Source organism: Ranitomeya variabilis, chromosome 3 (assembly GCF_051348905.1).
Source record: "Ranitomeya variabilis isolate aRanVar5 chromosome 3, aRanVar5.hap1, whole genome shotgun sequence".
NCBI lineage: Eukaryota > Metazoa > Chordata > Amphibia > Anura > Dendrobatidae > Ranitomeya > Ranitomeya variabilis.
The window spans coordinates 469,814,568-469,840,823 of record NC_135234.1 but is presented as its reverse complement, the minus strand read 5'-3'; the positions used below and the strand labels follow the sequence as shown (position 1 = coordinate 469,840,823).

The window sequence follows — 26,256 nt, the reverse complement described above, 5'->3', positions numbered from 1 at the left end:
CCACCATTATGATTCTCCAGGCCATTTTGAGTTGATAGACACCAAACATGTCTAGGTTCTGTTTTATTTAAGTAGTGAAAAAAAATTCCAAAGTTTGTAAAAAAAAAAAAATGCCATTTTCCGAGACCCGTAGCGTTTCTATTTTTCATGCTCTGGGGCTGGGTGAGGGTTTATTTTTTGTGCACCTATCTGTTGTTTTTATTAATACCATTTTGGTCTGGATATGATCTTTTGATAACCCTTTATTGCAATGTTGCAGTGACCAAAAAAACTTAATTCTGGCATTTTGATTTTTTTTCTGGCTACGCCGTTTACCGATTGGATTAATTCTTTTTATATATTGATAGATCAGATGATTCTGAACATGGCAAAACCAAATATGTGTTTTTTTTATTATTGTTTTATTTTGAATGGGGCGAATGTAGAGTGATTTGAACTTTCATATATATATATATATATATATTTTTATATTTTTGAAAACATTTTCTTTTTACTTGCTTCACTAGTCTCCATGGGACACTAGAAGCTGCGATCATCCGATCGCTTGTACTAAATAGACCAGGGCTGCAGCCCTGTCTATGTAGCAGAAATGCTCACTTGCTATGAGCGCCGACCACTTGGAGGCGCTCATAGCTATCCCGCTATGATAACCACAGGTCTCCTGCTGACCCCAGATGGTCATGCCAACCCATCAGAGACCCGCGGTCATGTGACATAGGCGCCGATGGGAGAAGGTAACGATGTGCTTCCTGCGCGTGCATGTTAAATGCTACTGTCAGAGTTTACTGCAAGAGAGATTCACATGTTGCAGATCTCAAAAACGCAGCTCAGATCAGTTTACGCTGTGTGAAAAAGAAAGCACAGTGGCCATCTCATTTCTACAAATCCCATCCACTTTGCTGGAACTGTAAAATGTTGCGTTTTTTGGCACAGTGAAAATATGCAGAGCCTAAAACTCACCAAATTCTCATTGCGGGACCGTAACCTTAGATGTGTTTTTTTTTCTATTTTTTTCTTTCTAGACATATGGGAGAAGGGGGGCTGAAAAAATAGCAAGCAAAATTTTATATAAAGTTGTAGTTGCGTTTCTAAGTTCGGAACTGTAACATTTCTCCACTTTAAAAAACGCACCCTAAAGACGCATCGAAAAAGGGAAAAATTCATAAAAGAGCAAGAAATAGAGCACAATAGCATTGCGTATTTTAGTGTGGAACATATGCAGCAGAAAGAACACAGTATTTCTGCACGACTTTAAGGCTATGCCTGAATCATGTATAATATAATATATTCACGTCAACCTCATTTATTTAACCAAAATAAATCCTGTGTATATTTATCGGCAAAATGTTGATGGGTGAGCATATTACTCGAGAATAATCACAAAGCTGTGGCAAAAGAGATCTGCAGACATCAGCTATTGTAAGGGTTAAAATCAGAGTGAATCCCAAAATTGCAGTTTTACTGTCAACAATGCAGCATCCTCTCACCAGTAGATGGCGCTGATGCCCTTAGAACTATTTGGCGCTGAACTCTCAACCAGCGGGGAAACACTCAGGTTAAATTCCCCATCCGAATAAACAGGGCTTAGGTTTCTTTTTAGCACAGGTATTGGGAAATATGTTGCTCCCAATGTATGTGACTAGGTAACTAGACACAGGGTGCTGCTGTGCATGGCTTATTAGAACAGATTTCCCCTCTGCTAAGTTGTGCGGCTCGTTTATTGTTAACCAGGCTAACTGCAAATAGAGGTGGAAGGTCAGGAAACAGATTTTAGAGAGAAGCTAATTTTTAAACCTCTCATGCCTTTTCAATTCCATGCTGAGCTTTTCCAGCCTTTGTGTACCATGTATACCACCTGCAGATTGTTCCTTAAAGGGGTTGTCTCACCACCTATCCAAAGGACAGGTGACAACTGGGACCCTCACCGACTGGTAGATTGGGTTTTTTTATCCTTGGGACAAAATGTCATGGTAGATCAGATGCCTAAGTACCACTCCATTCTGGGAATGCTGGAAAAAACCCAGTGCAGAATTTAGCACTGCTACTCCATTTTAACCAGGATAGAAGTTTTCCATTCTGCCTATTGGTGTGGTCCCTAACAGTCGGACTCCCACCTATCAATAAGTTATCAGCTAATCTGTGGATAGGTGATAACTTATTTTCTCCCGACAACCCCTTTAAGATTTTGTGGAGGAGGCCATAGACTAGAATTCCATATGCTACATATATTAGGAGATATTAAGATGTGATCTGCTAAATAAAACAAAATACGGTATCTCTTTTCAAAATATCCTCAAAATCCTTTTTCTAATCTCCTTGAGATTAAAACTACAGCATGGCAAAATTCACACATATTATATATGATTTCACACCCAAACACTTTAAAGTAACCATTAAAATATCATCTGCGATCTGACGAGGGCAGGCACACTCAGTTTAGAGTGCCCGTCGGCCATTGAAATCTAAGATTTTATTTTGCTGAGGTTTGCCAGGTTTTCTATCTTCAGTCTATTACCAATATATTGTATTATATTATATATAATATTATAAAGCAGTGATCCCAACATTGTTTCCCTAATCCTGCCTAGCTATCAATGTAATGCATTTTAGGTGCATTAATATATTTACAGATCGCCGTCTTCCATGGTTTCCTCCGGTCCTCTTCTAGGTCATGTGATTTGAATTCAGACAGGAGGGTTATCGGTAGCCAAGAAGTCGCTTTCTCAGTGACAATACATGGAGCCTTATTCTGCATCTCCATAAACTTATATTGAAAAAGTATCACCGTCCCTGTATGAGCCGGCAAAGAAGAGGAGTGATCATCATGTGACCTAGAAGAGGACCAGAGCAGCGCTGGAAACTGTGCAAGATGGCAATCTGTAAGTATATTAAGGCACACACACTACATTATATAGATAGTAAGAAAGCATAGAAAAAGGATAAAAAAAATGATAGAATCTATTAATATCTTAATTTAAGAAAGTCTTTACCCAAAGGCCTCAAGCCTAATTCATAGAGGCATATAGTACATGGGGTTAAACGGTTTCTAATCTATATAATATCTGCCTACCATAGATGCAGCCGCAGAGGGGCCCAAGGGGTAAGGGGGCCTCTTCCATCTCCTAAGCAGGTGGAACTATGTTTCATGAGAAGCTATTGGACTGCAAAGGGCCCAAATATTGTTCTTGCACAGGGGCACTGTCCTATTTATGTCCGCCCCTCCACAGATCGCTATGGTGCTGTATGCACAGTTTAGTACTTCAGGAATACGAACAGTTAAATGTGTCTGTCTAATCGAGGCCACAGACATGACAAACAACAGTAAAAATAATAAATGGCCCGGTGTTAGCTCATGATCGCTTCACAATGACTTACTGTCCTATAAATGAGATGATCAATCCCAACAACGTGGACAATTACGCACGCCCGGTATTGTTAACCCGGTGAGTTATCCATAATCATTATCAGGTGTCATTAGAGATCAATTATCATTTTAAAAATGAAAAATTGCTGAATTTAACTTGATGGTGTCAGATCTTTTTGATGCACTGATTATTGGCCGCCATGGCAATTATAAACAGTTGCTAAAATGTATGGCCATCTTAAAAGATAACGTGTAATAAAATATTGTGTTGTCATTTAATATAATAACCTGAACACTAGGGATGGTGAGAATGTCGGACTATTCCTAGTTTCCCATAACTTTGCCTACTTATCTGACTTGGTAATTCTCCTTTAAGAAATGAACTATTCCCTATGAATATTTAATGTACTTTGCCTGCATTATCCACATGATGTGGGTTGGAGCTTCACTTAGACTGGGAGATCTGAAAGGTGCTGGAGAGAAGCAGCGACATGTTAAACTACCTTGTGATTGCAATCCCTGAGCGGAGCTGCAAACATTGGCGCTGACAATATGAGATGATGGTGGCGCAGGGGATGAGAGGGGTAGCTGGCTCATTTCCATCACAATGCTGGGGACACAGTTGGAGGCTGCATTTCCCTGCCTGGTGCACTTCTCTGCAGCAATCAGCCCTACCAGCCCAAGCCCTAAGTGTGTGCATTTGTCTCTGATTGTGTAAGGAAAATGTCCAGAACAACTGCACCTCTGGGGTAAGTCCAAGCATGGAGGGTTTTCTAAGGAAAGGTGTTTCATTGTTCTTTGTCATTGTTCTCCTCCATATGTAAACTCTGGCTAGGCAGAGCCTCATTCACACGGTGCACATGTCACATGCATGTTTTACTATATTACAGTGCTATTCTTCATTATGTGTTGCATGCCGTTTTCTTTGTGTGCTTGTGGGTCCAGTTTTAACTGTTTCTACTCCTAACACAAGGCACATTAAGAAGAAATTGTCATCCTCTTACTAATTGGACACCTTCCCCTATGTGAGATTGCAGCGTGTCATCTGCTCCGCAGCGAGAGCCTGACACGTACATTTCCATGCTTGGGAAAAAAAGTGTATAAAATTAGAATGGTTTTGTCCCTGACTTGTAGGCCTGGGAGTGTTATATCTGGAAAAGTTTCATTATACATCTGACTCTGTTACAGGGTATTAGCCTAAACAACATGATATATGGTTTCTATATAGTGAACTGTTTAGATCAATATTTATGCTGCTAGTATCATATTAACATATGATTACCGCTGATCACGCTATATGGATATAGGCATTATTACATTGGCATAATTATAGACATGACCTAAACGCCATAGTCTAATTTTAGTAGTCACTGACAGTAACAAGCAGCAGTAACATGAGCATTATTGTATTTGTATATATATATATATATATATATATATAAACTACATATATAATCTAGACATGCAAAAGAAATGTAATTAATATCTATTGTAATTGTAATATAAATGTAATTAATATATATACACATATATGTGGATAGATAGATAGATAGATAATAGATAGGTAGACAGATAGATAGATACATAGATATAGGATAGATAGATAGATAGATAGATAGATAGATGATAGGTAGATAGATGATAGATAGATAGATAGATAGATAGATAGATAGATAGATAGATAGATAGATAGATAGATACAGTAGATAGATAGATCGATAGATAGATACAGTAGATAGATAGATAGATAGATAGATACAGTAGATAGATCGATAGATAGATAGATAGATAGATAGATAGATAGATAGATAGATAGATAGATAGATACAGTAGATAGATAGATAGATAGATAGATAGATAGATAGATAGATAGATAGATAATAGATAGATATAGGATGGATGGATGGATGGATGGATACATAGATAGATAGATAGATGATAGATATTAGATAGATAGATAGATAGATAGATAGATATTAGATAGATAAATAGATAGATACATGATAGATAGATAGATAGATAGATAGATAGATAGATAATAGATAAATAGATGTTCTCTATATGTTTATTGACTATAATTAAGGGGTAAGGGGTATTCGAAATCCGAAAGTATGGCTGCCTTAGTAAGCAGACGATGTACTTTCTGTCAGTATACTGTGGCTGCTTTTCCTCCCACACAAGTGACGAGTACTTTTATTTCACTTTCTGGTGAGAACATTTGTAAAAAGACATAACATGATTTATTCCATTTGTGTCTGGTATCTTCTTAATATCATTTACAATGGTGTGAAATCCAATATTTACTAAATACTGTGATTCACATCCCTATAGGCCTTTTAAGTAGTTGGCAGATTCTATTTTTCCCCATGTTCATTTTCCATAAAATTGCAGTTGAGCATATTTTAATATGACGATCCTCCTTACTTCAAGACTGATACGAATGTTTGGGAGACAATGAGTTGCTTAAGTCATTTTACGCCTTAATTATGTTTGTGTAAATGGCGCTCTGCAGTCATTTAGTCTGTATTCGTGACTTGGGCTTGAATGATAGCTATGGATTCCTTTTGAGACTGTGATTCTTATCAGATGGGCTTCTTGCATGATCAATAACGCCATTAGGATTAGAAAACCAACACACGTACCTATATCTAATTAACCTGTTCATGTGAGGGTAACTGGCAAGAGAATTGGAGATCCAGGTACACCAAGCACATAGAACAGTGATGATATATATACACATTATTATTATTATTTATTTATTATACACATATAACATCCTTTTTTCAATACTGTTATTTTACTGGCATAAAGGATAAACATAGAATAAAAAGTGACAAAAATTGTTATCCTTTGTGGAAACTGACTTTGTAAAATATTATTTGTAAAGAAGTGAGACAGATTGTCTATGAAAAGTCTCCTTTCTTGTTTTCTTTATTTATTACAGCATATTAAGGGTAAGTCAATATTTCATTGTCTATTGATTGTGGGAATTTGGGACCTATAGGAACTAATGAGACGTTGGGGTACATGCAATCTGATTGGTTGGCATCTAGGAGCCTACAGGTGTTAATAAAACATATTGTAAATGCATTCTCTGCCCATACCTAGCTCAGTAATAGCATTATATTTGAGTTATGCTGTGCAATATTTAATTTGGGGGAAACATATTTGTCAAATCAAGGATCTCTAAAATGCCCTCAAATCCATCCTGAGCCAAACCCAACAATAAAATATTTACCAAAAATGTGGAAAACAAATTTTCACAAAATTACTAATGGTGAAAAATGTAGTGTTGTGTCAACAAATATTTCGCACCTTTGTGGGTAATGTTGTACTATATTATTCTTAAAGGCAAAACCAGAAGATGTGCGTAAACCCTGAACAATCTGAAAGCTTCACCTTATAAGAAATATATTCTGCCCTACTGCCGTCACTATGGGGTCCTGCTGCATAAAGGGGTCCAATGGCACTTTGCCACATAAGAAGTCATTGTTCTTATTATTATTGGCACATGGTAGCTGGGAGGCTCTGCTTCACGTTACACCAAAGCCATTTATTGGTGAGGAAAGTCACCCAAAACTTTTAGTCTCTCGAGCTCCTGCTATGGTCCTTACTCCAGCCTTAGGAGCTGTAGATATTTGTAGAGAAGGCCTGCATGATAGGAGAAATATGGGATTACTCTTGGGGCAGTGGCCACATTCTGTAGAATATAATCACCCTGTTGTGTAAGGAGTCTCAGACAATGCCCTCGATATGTAGAAAGTGGCCTCTGTTCAATAGATGATGCAGAGATGGAAGGAGACTTACGGGGCAGCAGTCTGGAGATTACAAGAAAGAAGTGTTCACTGCTTGCTAATATTGCTTTTCTCAAGACTTCTAAATAAACGGAATGTAGTTTCCAATATGTCACAGTTACGAGCACTAGCTTGTACATTAATTAGTCCTTGCATTATATTTTATACACTTTATACATTTATGTGCTTAACACATTATTACTTTAGATTTCCTTATGACTTTTTTCCATACTATTTTATGTTTCGCCCTTTACTTTTTGTTATGTGCTGAAAATCAGGGAACATATATGTGGATATCTGTAATAGCCTGTGTATGTTTTGTGTGTCTTCTGTCCTATGGATGTGGTGTGTCATATTTTTGACTTTTTTTAGGCAATTTAAATAAAGTTTGGATTTTATATGTACCAGGTTTCTTTATGATTTCCCCTATGTGCTGACAAACCTGGACATTCCCCTGTCTTAGTATTGCAACATTTTGAAACTTGAAAAAGAATATATATATTTATATATATATATATATATATATATATATATATATATATATATATGTACATATAATGTGTAAACTCATAAAAATGCAAAACTCATGTATCATAATAATTATCATTGATATCATATTTTAACTCATTGTCTGCCTTGGTGTAAGCTGCTCAATGGACTGAACACTATTGTTGGTCGTGCAGACGTGTCTTTCGGGCAGGTATTTGGTTAGGCCTAGTGTTACGCTAGCTGTACAGAAAGACTCTATCAGGAAACAAGCAGGCCAAGGACATTCTCAATGCCTATCCATGGTTGCCTCCATACTGAAATAAAGGAATAAAGAAATACTCCAAGGCTTTGCTTAGCTATGCAAACATAGATCTGCTTAGGACTCATCAACACAATTATTTTTTATATATTTGTGAGCAAAAGTGATTATGATAAATTGGACAACAGATTCTCAGATTCTAGGTGACAAACGCCTGGCATGGTCTCTCTGAGAGATTTACTGTAATTAAAAAAAACTACCATATTCTGCAACCCACCATATTCGTACCACTACACCAATACATACCATACTCTGCCACAGGCAGTTTATTTTACATTTATACCTCTTCTCACTCATACATATAAAGATAAAGCAAAAAAAGTTGTTATCCGCTTATTCCTGAACATCTACTTGCAAGTCTGGGTTGAAGGCACAAACTGAATCATTATTGTTTCCATAACCTCCATATATGATGTGGCAAAATAATAACTAAAGATCATCCTGTGTGCAGCTAAGATATCACAGACAGACACTTTTTTCTTCAATATTAACTTTTTAGAAGAAATGTACGAAAAGTATTAAGGTCATCCAAATATCTAATAGTGCAAATGTAGATTGCGTCAGGCCCAGTTTGTCTTTTTATACTTGTCCGATTCTTACAAAAATGGGAATAGATTCCTGCTTAGGTAATAACTTCCTTGATGAAAGGTCTAGGAATGGCCTCCTTCCCTAGAATTAATCCCCATTTTTGGAAAAATGTATGTAAAATGAACCTAAATTGTGACTCATACTACGGCAGACACTTCAAGGATGTTCCCAGGGCTGACCTGACAGTACTATGTTCAAGACGTTAACCCTCTATGCCTTGTCTTTCTTCTAACAAACTTTCAATGTGTCAAGAATGGTTGAAGCAATCTTGTTCTGCTCCTTTTATTTCTCTTAGGTGACGTCCAGGAGGTGGTAAGTGGATAATGTGACATGTGCTTGTGTGTTTGGTGGTCTACAGGTGTGAGATGTACTGAATTTAGCACATCGACTTGGAAAAATACTACCAATTGTAAATGTTACATCACACCACCAGAACCCTAAATCCTAGCACCCGAGAGGCAATGTTGTGACCATGTACTATGCAGAAGATACATATATGACCTTATGTACTTTGTCCCACTCGAGGCTTCTACAGGACATGACCATGCTTCCTCATGGGCGGTCTAATGCTTGGCCCCAGTCTCTGCAGTTTGTGCTTTTGTACTTTTAAGTTAGAAAATGAGTGCACAGAGCCTTCAGCATGGTCATCGGCACCATTTCTGGGTGTGTTCTGGGGTTCTAGGTTTGGATGTGTCTTAAAAGAAGAACACAGAATCTTTCAATCCAACTTGCATATAGACTGCAACATTTTTTATTGACCTCTAATGTACTGATAGAGTTGGATATGCACTGATAGGTTTTAATGCAATTTATGTACAGCTATGTTCACACTGGCATTTAGGTTCCATTCCATATTCCAATTGCTCTTGATGTACAATCCGCTGCACTGTTCTGTGTTACTTAAAATGGAATCTTAAATTGAAACGATACATGTGTGTATATGTATATATATAAATAAATATATATGCTGTATATACCCACATGTACAGTTTATATTATATATATATATATATATATATATATATATATATATATATATATATATATTAAAAGAAAAAGGGAAAACAGCACAGCAGACTTCCAAAAAAAGTGATGTTTAATGCCCCCCAAAAAAGGGGCATTAAACATCACTTTTTTGGAAGTCTGCTGTGCTGTTTCCCCTTTTTCTTTCATTATCTAAAGAAGCCTTCTGTGACTGCTGGCTGGGGATGCGTGCACTTTGTAAAGGTATTTTGTTTGGTGCTGTTCAAAAATTTTTCTATATATATATATATATATATTTTACACACACACACACAAAAGGTGATTAGGTATATATACGTAATCCCATTTCATTAGACATACCACATGTATTTTACTTTTTTTAACCCAACTTTTGTTCTAGATAAAATTTTGAAGTGCCAACATCACTCTAAAGTCTTTGATGATTGGGAAGCTATCTAATATGTATTCAAGAGTTGCAATAGTGGTTGTAAGTAGTGTTGAGCGATACCGTCCGATACTTGAAAGTATCGGTATCGGAAAGTATCGGCCGATACCGGCAAAGTATCGGATCTAATCCGATACCGATACCCGATACCAATACAAGTCAATGGGACTCAAGTATCGGACGGTATCCCTGATGGTTCCCAGGGTCTGAAGGAGAGGAAACTCTCCTTCAGGCCCTGGGATCCATATTAATGTGTAAAAGAAAGAATTAAAATAAAAAATATTGCTATACTCACCTCTCCGACGCAGCCTGGACCTCACCGAGGGAACCGGCAGCGTTCTTTGCTTAAAATGCGCGCTTTTCCTTCCTTCCGTGACGTCACGGCTTGTGATTGGTCGCGTGCCGCCCATGTGGCCGCGACGCGACCAATCACAGCAAGCCGTGACGTAATTTTCAGGTCCTTCTAGGCATTCAGTATTTTAAAATTACGTTCCGGCTTTGTGATTGGTCGCGTCGCGGTCACATGGGCGGCACGCAACCAATCACAAGCCGCGACGTAATTTTAAAAATGCGCGCGTTTCCTGCCTCCCGTGACGTCACGGCTTGTGATTGGTCGCGTCGCCCATGTGACCGCGATGCGACCAATCACAAAGCCGGAACGTAATTTTAAAATACTGAATGCCTAGAAGGACCTGAAAATTACGTCACGGCTTGCTGTGATTGGTCGCGTCGCGGCCACATGGGCGGCACGCGACCAATCACAAGCCGTGACGTCACGGAAGGAAGGAAAAGCGCGCATTTTAAGCAAAGAACGCTGCCGGTTCCCTCGGTGAGGTCCAGGCTGCGTCGGAGAGGTGAGTATAGCAATATTTTTTATTTTAATTCTTTATTTTACACATTAATGTTGTTTCGATACCGATTCCCGATACCACAAAAGTATCGGATCTCGGTATCGGAATTCCGATACCCGCAAGTATCGGCCGATACCCGATACTTGCGGTATCGGAATGCTCAACACTAGTTGTAAGACAATACAGTTTTAGCATAGATTAAAAATTATGGCCCGTTCTAAGGTTTGGCTACACCCTCCCTTGGTGGGTGCTCTGACTTTAACCCCTTAACAACCAGAAGTATTTTTGGTTTTGCATTTTCAATTTTTGCTCCCCTTCTTCCCAGGGCCATAACTTTTTTATTTTTTGGTCAAAATGGCCATGTGAGAGCTTGTTTTTTGTGGGACGAGTTGCACTTTTGAAAGACACCATTAGTTTTAACATATTGTGTACTGGAAAAATTCAAGTGCGGTGAAATTGCAAAAAAAAGTGCAATCCCACAGTTGTTTTTTTTTTTTCACCATGTTCACTAAATGCTAACACTGACCTGCCATTTCTCCAGGTCATTATGAGTTCATAGACACCAAACATGCATAGATTCTTTTTTGTTTAAGTGGTGAAAAAAAATACAAAAAACAATTGTGCCATTTTCCGATACCTGTAGTGTCTCTATTTTTCGAGATCTCGGGTAGGGTGAGGGACCATTTTTTGATCTTTTGATCACCCATTATTGCATTTTAATGCAATGTTGTGGCAACAAAAAAAATGTAATTCTGGAGTTTTTACTTTTTTCTCGTTAAGCCGTTTAGCGATCGGGTTAATTTTTTTTTTATTGATAGATCGGGTGATTCTGAACGTGGTAATACCAAATATGTGTATGTTTGATTTTTTTTTATTGTTTTATTTTGAATGGGGCGAAGGGAGGTGATTTGAACTTTAATTTTTTTTTATATATATATATATATATATTTTTTTTTTTTTTTAAATATATATTTTTTAACTTTTGGTATGCTTCAATAGTCTCCATGGAAGACTATAAGCTGCAGTTGTCCAGTCGGCTCTGCTACATACCGGCAATGATCAGATCACCTGTATGTAGCAAAATTGCTCACTTGCTATGAGCACCGACCACTGGTCATGCCAAACCATTGGTGACCCGCAATCACGTGACAGGGTCACCGAAGGGCGGGATTTCTGGTGTGCTTGCCGGAAAGCGACCGCTAAATGCCGCTGTCAGAGTTTTTGACAGCAGCATTTAACTAGTTAACAGCTGCGGGTGGATCGCGATTCCACCCACGGCTGTTGAAGGCACAATTCAGCTGTTCAAAACAGCTTTTTGTAGCAGCAGTAGTAGACATTGCAGCGTTGTCCCATCCAATCGAATGGGACAACACTGCAATACACAGACTAAACCAAGGTACGCTCCAGCCTGCAGGCCGACGTAAACATTGAAGAAACTGCAGCGCTCATTCAATGCACTACAGGATGCAGCCAGCCCATGTAGCAAAGATGTTAGCAACACAGGTGCAAAATACCAAAATGTTTGGTATTTTTCACCTGTGTTGCCAATATCTTTGCTCTATGCGCTGGCTGCATCCTGTAGTGCATTTGTTCAGAGACCTGGGCAGGGAAGTGGTGCTGCCCCTTTTTCAGCTATATTTTTGAATTTTTGGAGGATTTTCAGTTCTTTTGTGGCTTTGCTACTAGATTAGTGATAGAACTCGCAAGCATGAGGACCCTTGACGTTGGGTTGCGAGCTTGCATATCTTGGCCAAAATATCGACCAATACCTCACATATTTATATGTATTTTGTGCACTTTATTATTCAGGGTGCAGCCAAGCTCAACACTAGTGTTGAGCGATACCGTCCGATACTTGAAAGTATCGGTATCGGAAAGTATCGGCCGATACCGGCAAAGTATCGGATCCAATCTGATACCGATACCCGATACCAATACAAGTCAATGGGACTCATGTATCGGACGGTATTCCTGATGGTTCCCAGGGTCTGAAGGAGAGGAAACTCTCCTTCAGGCCCTGGGAACCATATTAATGTGTAAAATAAAGAATTAAAATAAAAAATATTGCTATACTCACCTCTCCGAGGGAACCGGCAGCGTTGTTTGCTTAAAATTTGCGCTTTTCTTTCCTTACGTGAAGTCCCGGCTTGTGATTGGTTGCGTGCCGCCCATGTGACCGCAACGCAACCAATCACAGCAAGCCGTGACGTAATTTCAGGTCATTCAGTATTTTAAAATTACGCTCCGGCTTTGTGATTGGTTGCATCGCAGTCACATGGGCGACGCAACCAATCACAGCAAGCCGTGACGTAATTTCAGGTCCTTAAGGATTTTAAAATTACGTCCCGGCTTTGTGATTGGATGCGTCGCAGTCACATGGGCGACGCAACCAATCACAAGCCGTGACGTCACGGGAGGCTGGACACGCGCGCATTTTAAAATGCGCGCGAGTCCAGCCTCCCGTGACGTCCCGGCTTGTGATTGGTTGCGTCGCTGTCAACCAATCACAAGCCGGGAGGCTGGACACGCGCGCATTTTAAAATGCGCGCGAGTCCAGCCTCCCGTGACGTCCCGGCTTGTGATTGGTTGCGTCGCTGTCAACCAATCACAAGCCGGGAGGCTGGACCCGCGCGCATTTTAAAATTCGCGCGAGTCCAGCCTCCCGTGACGTCACGGCTTGTGATTGGTTGCGTCGTCCATGTGACTGCGACGCAACCAATCACAAAGCCGGGACGTAATTTTAAAATACTGAATGACCTGAAATTACGTCACGGCTTGCTGTGATTGGTTGCGTCGCCCATGTGACTGCGACGCAACCAATCACATAGCCGGAGCGTAATTTTAAAATACTGAATGACCTGAAATTACGTCACGGCTTGCTGTGATTGGTTGCGTTGCGGTCACATGGGCGGCACGCAACCAATCACAAGCCGGGACTTCACGTAAGGAAAGAAAAGCGCGAATTTTAAACAAAGAACGCTGCCGCTTCCCTCGGTAAGGTGCAGGCTGCGTCGGAGAGGTGAGTATAGCAATATTTTTTATTTTAATTCTCTCTTTTACACATTTTTACATTAATGTTGTTTCGATACCGATACCCGATACCACAAAAGTATCGGATCTCGGTATCGGAATTCCGATACCCGCAAGTATCGGCCGATACCCGATACTTGCGGTATCGGAATGCTCAACACTACGCAACACGTTAGGTCTTGTATACAGGGGTGTTCATATGGGATGCATTGAGAGAGTGCTGGCCAGCCCGCCTGATCGAATAGTAGGGGCGTGACTTATAGGTTAAGAACCAGACACTATGCATTACCTACATGTGAACAGAGCCCTATACAGGCCTCTATTGTGCAAACATATACCAAGCAGTCCCCCCCCTCCATGAATTGGTAGGCTGTGAGTGACTGTCTATTTAGTATTTTGCACCTGTGTTGCCAACATCTTTGCTACAAGGGTTGGCTGCATCCTGCAGTGCATTTATTCAGAGACCTGGGCAGGTAAGGGGTGCTGCCCCCTTTTTAGCTGTATTTTTGAATTTTTGGAGGATTTTCAGAGCTCTTTTGTGGCTGTGCTACTAGATTACTTTTTATGTTACCCCTATCTGGAGTTGAACTCATAAATCTCACTTAAACCTTATTTGCATAGTTAACTGCACTTTTTAACCCCTTAATCCCATATGACGTACTATCCCATCAAGGTGACCTGGGACTTAATTCCCAGGGATGGGATAGTACGTCATAGCGATCGGCCGCGCTCTCGGGGGGAGCGAGGCCGATCACAGCCGGGTGTCAGCTGATTATCGCAGCTGACATCCGGCACTATGTGCCAGGAGCAGTCATGGACCGCTCCCGGCACATTAACCCCCGGCACACTGCGATCAAACATGATCGCAGTGTTTCGGCGGCATAGGGAAGCATCGCACAGGGAGGGGGCTCCCTGCGTGCTTCCCTGAGACCCTCGGTACAAGGCGATGTGCTCACCTTGTACCGAGCGTCTCCTCCCTGCAGGCCTGGATCCAAAATGGCCACGGGGCTGCATCCGGGTCCTGCAGGGAGGTGGCTTACCAAGCACCTGCTCAGAGCAAGCGCTGGTAAGCCTGCAGCCCTGCATGTCAGATCGCTGATCTGCCACAGTGCTCTGCAAAGTGTCAAATCAGTGATCTAACCCTATAACATGATGCCCCCCCCGGGGCAATGTTATAAAGTAAAAAAATATACATTTAGATGTGGAAAAAAAAAATTCCTAAATAAAAAAAATATATTGTTCCCATAAATACATTCCTTTATCTAAATAAAAAAACAATCAAAGTACACATATTTAGTATCGCCGCGTCCGTAACAACCCGACCTATAAAACTGTCCCACTAGTTAACCCCTTCAGTGAACACCGTAAAAAAAAGAGGCAAAAAACAACGCTTTATTATCATACCACCGAACAAAAAGTGGAATAGCACGCGATCAAAAAGACAGATATAAATAACCATTGTACCACTGAAAATGTTTTCTCGCCAAAAAAATGAGCCGCCATACAGCATCATCAGCAAAAAAATAAAAACGTTATAGTCCTCAGAATAAAGTGATGCAAAAATAATTATTTTTTTCTATAAAATAGTTTTTATCGTATAAAAGCACTAAAACATAAAAAATGATATAAATGAGGTCGCTGTAATCGTACTGACCCGAAGAATAAAACAGCTTTATCCATTTTACCAAATGCGGAACGGTATAAACGCCCTCCCCCCAAAGAAATTCATGAATAGCTGGTTTTTGGTCATACTGCCTCACAAAAATCGGAATAAAAAGCGATCAAAAAATGTCACATGCCCGAAAATGTTACCAATAAAAACGTCAACTCGTCCCGCAAAAAACAAGACCTTACATGACTCTGTGGACCAAAATATGGAAAAATTATAGCTCTCAAAATGTGGTAACGCAAAAAATATTTTTTGCAATAAAAAGCATCTTTTAGTGTGTGACGGCTGCCAATCATAAAAATTTGCTAAAAAGAAACGCTATAAAAGTAAATCAAACCCCCTTTCATCACCCCCTTAGTTAGGGAAAAAAAATTAAACAAATGTATTTTTTTCCATTTTCCCATTAGGGTTAGGGCAAGGGTTAGGGCTAGGGATAGGGCTAGAGTTAGGGTTAGGGTTAGGGTTGGGGCTATGGTTAGGGTTAGGGTAAGGGTTAGGGTTAGGGCTAGGGTTAGGGTTAGGGTTGGGGCTAGGGTTAGGGTTGGGGCTAGGGCTAGGGTTAGGGTTGGGGCTAGGGTTAGGGTTAGGGTAAGGGTTAGGGTTAGGGCTAGGGTTAGGGTTAGGGTTGGGGCTAGGGTTAGGGTTGGGGCTAGGGTTAGGGTTGGAGCTAGGGTTAGGATTTGGATTACATTTATGGTTGGGATTAGGGTTAGGGGTGTGTCAGGGTTAGGGGTGTGGTTAGGGTTATGGTTGGGATTAGGGCTAGGGGTGTGTTGGAGTTAGGAGTGTGGTTAGGGTTGGAGTTAGGGGTGTGGTTGGGATTAGGGGTGTGTTTTGGTTAGGGTTTCAGTTAGAATTGGGGTTTCCACTGTTTAGACACATCAGGGCTCTCCAAACACGACATGGCGTCCGATCTCAATTCCAGCCAATTCTGCGTTGAAAAAGTAACACAGTGCTCCTTCCCTTCCGAGCTCTCCCGTGCGCCCAAACAGTGGTTTACAATAACATATGGGGTATCAGCGTACTCAGGAAAAATTGGACAACAACTTTTGGGGTCCAATTTCTATTGTTACCCGTGAAAAAATAAAAATTTGGGGGGCTAAAAAAAACATTTTTGTGGGAAAAAATGATTTTTTATTTTCACGGCTCTGCGTTATAAACTGTAGTGAAATACTTGGGGGTTAAAAGTTCTCACAACACATCTAGATAAGTTCCTTGGGGGGTCTAGGTTCCAATATGGGGTCATTTGTGGGGGGTTTCTACTGTTTAGGTACATCAGGGTCTCTGCAAATGCAACGTGATGCCTGCAGACCAATCCATCTAAGTCTGCATTCCAAATGGTGCTCCTTCCCTTCCGAGCTCTGCCATGTGCCCAAATGGTGGATCCCCCTCCATATGGGGCATCAGCATACTCAGGAAAAATTAGGCAACAACTTTTGGGGACCAATTTCTCCTGTTACACTTGGGAAAATACAAAACTGGGTGTTAAAGATAATTTTTGTGGAAAAAAAATGATTTTTTATTTTCAAGGCTCTGCGTTATTAACTGTAGTGAAACACTTGGGGGTTCAAAGTTCTCACAACACATCTAGATAAGTTCCTTGAGGGGTCTAGTTTCCAATATGGGGTCACTTGTGGGGGGTTTCTACTGTTTAGGTACATTAAGGGCTCTGCAAACGCAATGTGACCCCTGCAGACTATTCCATCTAAGTCTGCATTCCAAATGGCGCTCTTTCCCTTCCAAGCTCAGCCATGTGCCCAAACAGTGGTTTATCCCCACATTTTGGGTATCAGCGTACTCAGAACAAATCGGACAACAACTTTTCAGGTCCAATTTCTCCTGTTACCCTTGGGAAAATACAAATCTGGGGGCTAAAATATAATTTTTGTGGAAAAAAAAATAATTTTTATTTTCATGGCTCTGCGTTATAAACTGTAGTGAAACACTTGGGGGTTCAGAGCTCTCACAACACATTTAGATAAGATCCTTAGGGGGTCTACTTTCCAAAATGGTGTCACTTGTGGGGGGTTTCAATGTTTAGGCACATCAGGGGCTCTCCAAACTCGACATGGTGTCCCATCTCAATTCCAGTCAATTTTGCATTGAAAAGTCAAACGGCGCTCCTTCCCTTCTGAGCTCTGCCATGCACCCAAACAGTGGTTTACCCCCACATATGGAGTGTCATCGTACTCAGGACAAATTTCACAACAACTTTTGTGGTACAATTTCTTCTGGTACCCTTGGGAAAATAACAAATTGGGGGCGAAAAATTCATTTTGTGAAAAAATATTATTTTTTATTTTTACGGCTCTACATTATAAACTTCTGTGAAGCACTTGGTGGGTCAAAGTGCTCAGTACACATCTAGATAAGTTCCTTAGGTGGTCTACTTTCCAAAATGGTGTCACTTGTGGGGGGTTTCATTGTTTAGGCACATTAGTTGCTCTCCAAACGCAACATGGTGTCCCATCTCAATTCCAGCCAATTTTGCATTGAAAAGTCAAATGGCGCTCCTTCACTTCCAAGCTCTCCCATGCGCCCAAACAGTGGTACAACAACTTTTGGGGTCCATTTTCTCCTGTTACCCTTGGTAAAATAAAACAAATTGGAGCTGAAATAAATTTTGTGTGAAAAAAAATTAAATGTTCTTTTTTTTTTAAACATTCAAAAAATTCCTGTGAAACACCTGAAGGGTTAATAAACTTCTTGAACATGGTTTTGAGCACCTTGAGGGGTGCAGTTTTTAGAATGGTGTAACACTTGGATATTTTCCATCATATAGACCCCTCAAAATGACTTGAAATGTGATGTGGTCCCTAAAAAAAATGGTGTTGTAAAAATGAGAAATTGCTGGTCAATTTTTAACCCTTATAACTCCCTAACAAAAAAAAATTTGTTTCCAAAATTGTGCTGATGTAAAGTAGACATGTGGGAAATGTTACGTATTAAGTATTTTATGTGACATATCTCTCTGATTTAAGGGCATAAAAATACAAAGTTTAAAAATTGTGAACTTTTCAAAATTTTCACCAAATTTCCGTTTTTTCACAAATAAACACAGGTAATATCAAAGAAATTTTTACCACTATCATGAAGTACAATATGTTTCAAAAAAATATTGTCAGAATCATCGGGATCTGTTGAAGTGTTCCAGAGTTATAACCTCATAAAAGGACAGTGGTCAGAATTGTAAAAATTGGCCCGGTCATTAACGTGCAAACCACCCTCGGGTCGTAAGGGGTTAAAAGTGGCGAAAGTAATGTAAAATGGCAAAAGAGTATACATTTTTTTGACAAAATTTTTGAATGTTTGTTACCAAAAAACTGGTGCCAAAGCCTTCATAACTACTAACCCCCAACAATGATTATATCTAATAATTAGTGATGGGTGGGACAAAAGGAGGTCAGAAATTGCACAAATTGAAATTATACACAAGGCCAAAGCACAAAACAGTCAGGTCATGGATTATTGGCCAGTCACAGGCGCTTCTACTTATACACTAGGTTTGTGAATGCATATAGATGGTTAATTGAATTCCAGAAGCTTTGGCCATTTAAATCTGTTTTCCATTTAGCTGTATATGTGCACACCTAAAATGTGTTATCGTCATGTGCTTCATGCTACACAGGCACTGTATACACGATATGCACCTACACTTCAGAAGTTTATTTACCAAAGGCCCGTGCCGTCCCGCGAGTTCCCGTTAGTGGTGTACACAATCGGATGCCTCTCCGCAGATGAAGCAGTGTGAATACGTGTAAAGGCTGATGACTCACACAATGTGCTGTTTCATTTTCTGACTTACTGTCTGGCCGCACTCACTGGGGTTTAACATAAAGAGGAGCAAGACTAGAACTTGTTTAAAGCGATTCAATGTTTTCTCCAAATAGTTTATTTGAAATAAAAAGTTCAGTCTCCCGCTCGCTGCTTACATTGGGAACTGTAAACATCGAATTTAAGCCAGTCATACAAATATAAACAGTCAATGTATTGAGACTCTCCTGTTCTGGGGTCCGCCCTTTCCTTTTGTGGTCCGGCTTAATTTGTAACACATTGAAGTGACTTTATAGAGTTACACACAAGAACGTCGTTCTTTGTGAATTTACATTCATTCTATCGCTTTTTGCCAAGTGACTAAGAAGCCGTTATCGTTTGCTGATATGGTCACGAAATCTGAGTGAGATTTGCATATTTGACCAATGACCTCTCCGGGCTGCCATCCTGCTGTTATAAAAGGAGTACACCTTCAGAAAATAATCTAGTGTCTAAATTAGGTTATGGTAAATGTATTTTTGTAAATATTTTTTATTTTATTTTTCATATCGCAATTAGTGATGAGCGAGCGTGCGCAGCAGTGCTCGATACTCAATTGAGCATCCGGTATGGAGCAGCGGCGAGTATCACGTTGTGTCCCGGAAGAGGCTCACTTGAATTATCTGAGGTTGGATGCCGCACTGAGGGAGATAAAGTTTTTCCGTCCACCGGCAAGATGTTCATGTTTGCCATTCACTTCCATTATGCTCTATCGTGTCCAATGTGCTTCAACATTTCAGTGCTAGATCAACACTAATCACAATCTTATATGAAAAGGAGAAACAAGGAGCCGAAAGTACAAATGTACAAAGATAGTTTATTAATTAAAAATAGGACAAAAAGCAAAGTAATGGGGAATACCACAACAATACATAAGGGGGACAAGAAAGGGAACACCTCAGTCGGTCAACCCCCCCACACACAATGTAATGACCGTACATAAGTACAGATAAAAGATGGAAAGATAATACATGCCAATATAATACGCAGTGCTGGAGAAGTAGGAAGCACAAAGCACCTAATATAAGCACAGTGCTGTGCGGTCATAGAAAAGAGATAGTAGTAAAGTAAGGGCCAGTGCCCTATATATTTATACAAAATCTCGCCACACAGCAATAAAAATGGAAAGGTGCCATGCTTACCACAATGAGGGGAGGTAGACAAAAGAGGGTCCCACCGGTGAGAGTGCCCCAACGCACGTTTCGCAGCGCTCCAACGCTGCTTTCTTAAGGGGAAGTGGTGTGAAAGGAAAAAGGACCTGCTTTTACCCTCCCTGACCCCGATCACATGGTCAGTGACCACCAATCATGTCGGCGCTGTCGGCGCATGCGCACTGCGGCAGAGCGGCGCCGCACAAGGACCCGGCGTCAGGCCCGATGCGCAGACCGGGAGACAGATCTCCAGGTCCGCGCAGCAAGCCATGGAGACACCCGTCCCAGCACGGCAGCCACCCGCCCACAGCGCGATGCGCACGGCCGCATGGGGGCTCACACAGTGGGGACAGTGAAGAGAACCCAGTGCGATCCACAAAGGACGCACCATACATACACAGTGGATCATGCAGGAGCCCAAAAAGCGCGACAGTGCGAACATAGATGGAGACCAGAAAAGAAGCATACACAAACAAAATTTATGCGGATATTGCTGTAAATAAATAACACAGAAAAGATCCGTTTTCATAGGTGTCTTGTCGCTGGTGTCTGAAAAATCATCCAAATGTTCACTGGTGTGGTAAGATCGATAGTAATACCAGGATCAAATAGTATGTAGCAGGGAGGGAAGAACCGCAGGACAAGAAGAGAGATACTATAAATAAGGGAAAAGACAATAAAACAAGTTAAAAATAATTAAAAACACCAACGCAAAAAACACCGGGGAAGATGGAAAAGGTCACTGATCCGGAGAGAGCACAGCAAGGAACACACAAATCAGAGGTAGGGAGCGAAACTAAGGGATTCATTCAGGCCCCTAGGGGTCATGGTATCAAGCAAAGTAATCCACTTAGTTTCGATCTGTGCTAATCGTTTTTTGTTATCCCCACCCCTGATCCCCAGATGGAGCACATCAATGCCCCTCACTCTGAGCAGGCCGCCATCACAATGATGGTACGCCCTAAAGTGACGGGGAATTGTTTTGATCTCCACCCCCGGGGACACCGTCCTGGCCGCGCCAATGTCCCGCACATGCTCCCTAACCCGGACTCTTGGGGCACGGACAGGTGGCATAGTATATAACATTCGTAGTGCCACAAGATATACGTTCTTTGATCTGAAAGGTTTTAGTACCATCACTTTTTAACTTGTTTTATTGTCTTTTCCCTTATTTATAGTATCTCTCTTCTTGTCCTGCGGTTCTTCCCTCCCTGCTACATACTATTTGATCCTGGTATTACTATCGATCTTACCACACCAGTGAACATTTGGATGATTTTTCAGACACCAGCGACAAGACACCTATGAAAACGGATCTTTTCTGTGTTATTTATTTACAGCAATATCCGCATAAATTTTGTTTGTGTATGCTTCTTTTCTGGTCTCCATCTATGTTCGCACTGTCGCGCTTTTTGGGCTCCTGCATGATCCACTGTGTATGTATGGTGCGTCCTTTGTGGATCGCACTGGGTTCTCTTCACTGTCCCCACTGTGTGAGCCCCCATGCGGCCGTGCGCATCGCGCTGTGGGCGGGTGGCTGCCGTGCTGGGACGGGTGTCTCCATGGCTTGCTGCGCGGACCTGGAGATCTGTCTCCCGGTCTGCGCATCGGGCCTGACGCCGGGTCCTTGTGCGGCGCCGCTCTGCCGCAGTGCGCATGCGCCGACAGCGCCGACATGATTGGTGGTCACTGACCATGTGATCGGGGTCAGGGAGGGTAAAAGCAGGTCCTTTTTCCTTTCACACCACTTCCCCTTGAGAAAGCAGCGTTGGAGCGCTGCGAAACGTGCATTGGGGCACTCTCACCGGTGGGACCCTCTTTTGTCTACCTCCCCTCATTGTGGTAAGCATGGCACCTTTCCATTTTTATTGCTGTGTGGCGAGATTTTGTATAAATATATAGGGCACTGGCCCTTACTTTACTACTATCTCTTTTCTATGACCGCACAGCACTGTGCTTATATTAGGTGCTTTGTGCTTCCTACTTCTCCAGCACTGCGTATTATATTGGCATGTATTATCTTTCCATCTTTTATCTGTACTTATGTACGGTCATTACATTGTGTGTGGGGGGGTTGACCGACTGAGGTGTTCCCTTTCTTGTCCCCCTTATGTATTGTTGTGGTATTCCCCATTACTTTGCTTTTTGTCCTATTTTTAATTAATAAACTATCTTTGTACATTTGTACTTTCGGCTCCTTGCTTCTCCTTTTCATATAATGTTGCTGGAGCAATGAATTAAGCGCCCGGGTTATTATTCATTATCACACTTGTGTTGTTTTGTTTCCCGGGTCAGGCTCATTATGGTTTTTGTCTTTTTTATATTATTAACTATCTCTGTGTGTTTCACAGCTTTTTCTGTTACTAACATGGACTTTCGTGCACGCGACCGCACTTGGCGTGCACAACTTAATGAGGTACTTCATGACAATGCTGAAGGGGATATCAACGGGCCCAACAGAGAGCTGCAGGAGGTTATTACACGGTTTAAGGACCTTCTGCGTAAGAGAACACGCATATGGTGGAACTTTGAATTTCTTGACCGTTATATTCAAAAGGATCTTATCCCCAGGGGACTCCGTATTCAGGTGTTCCCATCCTTTCCAATTGAGGATGGGGAGTTTAGGGGTAAATGGGAGGGCCTCACCAATACCTGTTCCAAAGGATTCATGACCCTCCTTAAACAGTTAAATCAGAAGTCCCTTGACTCCATTGAAACTGAAATTGATGAGTTACAGGCCATCTTGCTCAAAGATATGTCAGGTGAGACGCTGAAAAAATTCAATGATGAAATCGATGGGGATCTTCAGAGGTGGGCTAAAGAAATACAGGCCACGAAAGCAAAAAAATTTCAGCGGGATATACTGGACAAGCAACAGTCCAGAATGTACAGATGGCAGAATCCGTCTGGCCGCTCCCGCAATAGGTCAAGAAGCTCCTTCCAATCAAGATCCAAGTCTACCTCTAATCGATCTAATAAATCCACCCGTGATGACAACGTTCCAATCAGTGGTCATCCTAGCGGTTCTGCTCCATTGGGTCCCGGTGATGGTAGAATGACCACGAGACAGCACAGCAGGGCCCACATGTCTGGTGGGAGGGTTGCCCAGGTTGGTACACAGGGTTGTTTGCAAGTGCTGAATTTATCTACCCACACCCTTACCGAGGACCAGTTATTTGTCCTCGGTATGGGTCTTATGTTTTCCCCTACTAATTCTTTTAATTATTTTTCAGCACTAAAAGACCTACATTTATTTTCTCGCAAACTCATTCTGAAGAAATTACACTCCAGCAGAGATCATATGGCAGATTTGAGTGAGACAGAGAGGGAGACTCTTCGTGATTTGGAGGATTTGCTTGAGGAACAACAGACACCTGATGTAAGTAAATTTCCCCCCTTCACTCGGTCTAGATCGGCCAGGTTTCCCCCCTTGTCCCTATCACCGGCCATAGAAGTCTTTACCAAATTGGTAAGTGAAGACTTCAAAAAACTGTCAACAAGGCGGACCTATGATAATTTGACTTCTGGGCACCGCCTGGCAATACAACAACTTAAATCTTTAAAGGATGTGGTCTTTAAACAAGCGGACAAGGGGGGAAACGTGGTGATCTGGCCCTGTGTTAAATATGAGCGGGAAGCCTTTCGGCAGCTTAGGGATTCAAATACTTACCTCAGGCTATCCTCCAATCCGACGGCTCCCTTCCTGCAGGAACTCCAAAATATTCTGATCAGGGCCCTGGATGACAATATCATTCCCAAGCAGGTATTTGATGGGCTGCTTGCGAGGTCACCGAGGGTCCCCACTTTTTATCTCCTGCCTAAGGTCCATAAGGATGCCCTCGACCCTCCGGGACGTCCTATCGTGTCTGGGATTGACGGTATCTGTGATCCGGTTTGCCGTTTTATTGACTATTATCTTAAACCCTTAGTTGAGACTCTCCCATCCTTTGTTAAAGACACGACGGACGTCCTGTCCAGGGTTGATGGCATCCTTAAACATGAAGAACAAAAACCGAACTATTGTCCATATAGTAATTAATTTTATTAAAGAACAAAATAAAAATAAAAAAGATGGTACTACATGAATTGGTAGGGGCGAGAAAGAGACCAAAAAATATGGCACAAAGAGGATACAGCAGTATGGAGTACTCAGTCAAAATTTATAACAATACTGTATGAATCAATAAATAGATAAATAAATAAATAAATAAAGATGTACATATCATACAGAAAAGACTGGATAAGATTTACAGTGTCAGTCTGTTTTATATATGTATACACATATATATACACATACCCATGGGCAAAGTGCAGAAACTAGTACAAAAATAGTAATAATAAAGTGCATGGTGCAAAAATTACCATTGTTAGAGTGCACTGCTCAGGTAACAACTGACTGCAGGTTACTGCCATCTAAATATACGGGCACAGATCCAAATTTGGCTTCCATTATTCCCCATGAGTGATTGTAATGTTCACAACTGTGATAATCATAATACAAGGAAACAAAGAAAAAAAGGGGAAGGGAAAGAAGGAAAAAGTGCCCTGGGCAAATCTATACCTGCAATGCCGCTGTGTCCAGGATGTGCCAGTCCCCGACGCGCGTTTCGGCGCTAGCCTTCGTCAGGGGGTGGCAACATCCAGCAGGGAGGAGGATTATAAAGAAAGGGCGTCCAATAGGCGGCGGACACGAATGTGGGGCGACGCACAGAGCAGCTGGATGGAATCCCGGCACGCACACCGCCGCCGGACCATGTGGACCCCAGCGTCGCGTACCAGTGACGCAGCGCCGGGGGACATGAGACCGGAAGGCGGGGATGCCAGGACTCCAGCCACAATGCGCGTACCATCCGGTCCGCCGTCATTGGTTGGCCGGGAACACGTGACTTAAGGTCCTGGAGGGGTAAAGAGGACAGAACAAGACATGTGACCACAGGTCCTAGAAGGGTAAAATGAAAAATAGGAGAAACAACGGAACACTATGGCAATGGGAACCTGGTAATAATATATGCATAGAGAAAGGAACTGAAAAAGATTTGTAATGGACAGTTTGAATGCACATTTAACTGAATAAATATATAAATATATATATGTATATGTGGGCGAGTTAAATAACTCTATATATACCAAATATCTAACCAAAAATTAACGGAAATAATAAAAGAAAAATGATTGAATAAATATAAAATACTAAATGAAATAAACACAGGCTAAATAATGGAAACTAAAAAATAAAAAATAAAAAATAAAAAATAATAAATGAAAAATAAAATAAATATATGGGTGAGTATATTATATGAAAAGAATAAGTGTAAATGTGTATATGAATAAATAAAAAGAGAAGGTGAAAGTGTATATATATATATATATATATATATATATGAGCATATTACGAAATAAAATGAATAAGTGAATGGATGAATAGTATAAAATGTAAAAAATGTGTAAAAGAAGTGTAGAAAAATATATACATACAAAAGTGAGGTGACACATATGTAAACGTACAATATTGATACCAACAATAAAAAACCATAATGGTAGAGTGAAAATTATAAACTTGTGCATACAAATATAAAACCATCATACAAATGTGCAAGAAAAACAAAAAATAATAAATTTAATAATGAAAATTAAATTATTATTAATTAATAAAAAATTAATAATAAATAAATAATGAAAATGAATAAATATAAACTAATAATAAAAAATACATAAATAATAAATAATAAATAATAACTAAATGAAAAATAATAAAAAAT

General features: G+C 40.7%; 1 long non-coding RNA gene across 4 annotated transcripts in view; it reads left to right on the top strand.

Moving 5' to 3' along the window:
* Positions 1-3,806: 3,806 nt before the first annotated feature.
* Positions 3,807-26,256, top strand: part of LOC143818318 (uncharacterized) — a 138,107-nt gene continuing 115,657 nt past the window's right edge. For all 4 annotated transcript variants that reach the window (XR_013224463.1, XR_013224461.1, XR_013224462.1 and 1 more), the window contains exon 1: positions 3,807-4,113. This is a non-coding gene — a long non-coding RNA (uncharacterized LOC143818318). The remainder of the gene's footprint in view (positions 4,114-26,256) is intronic.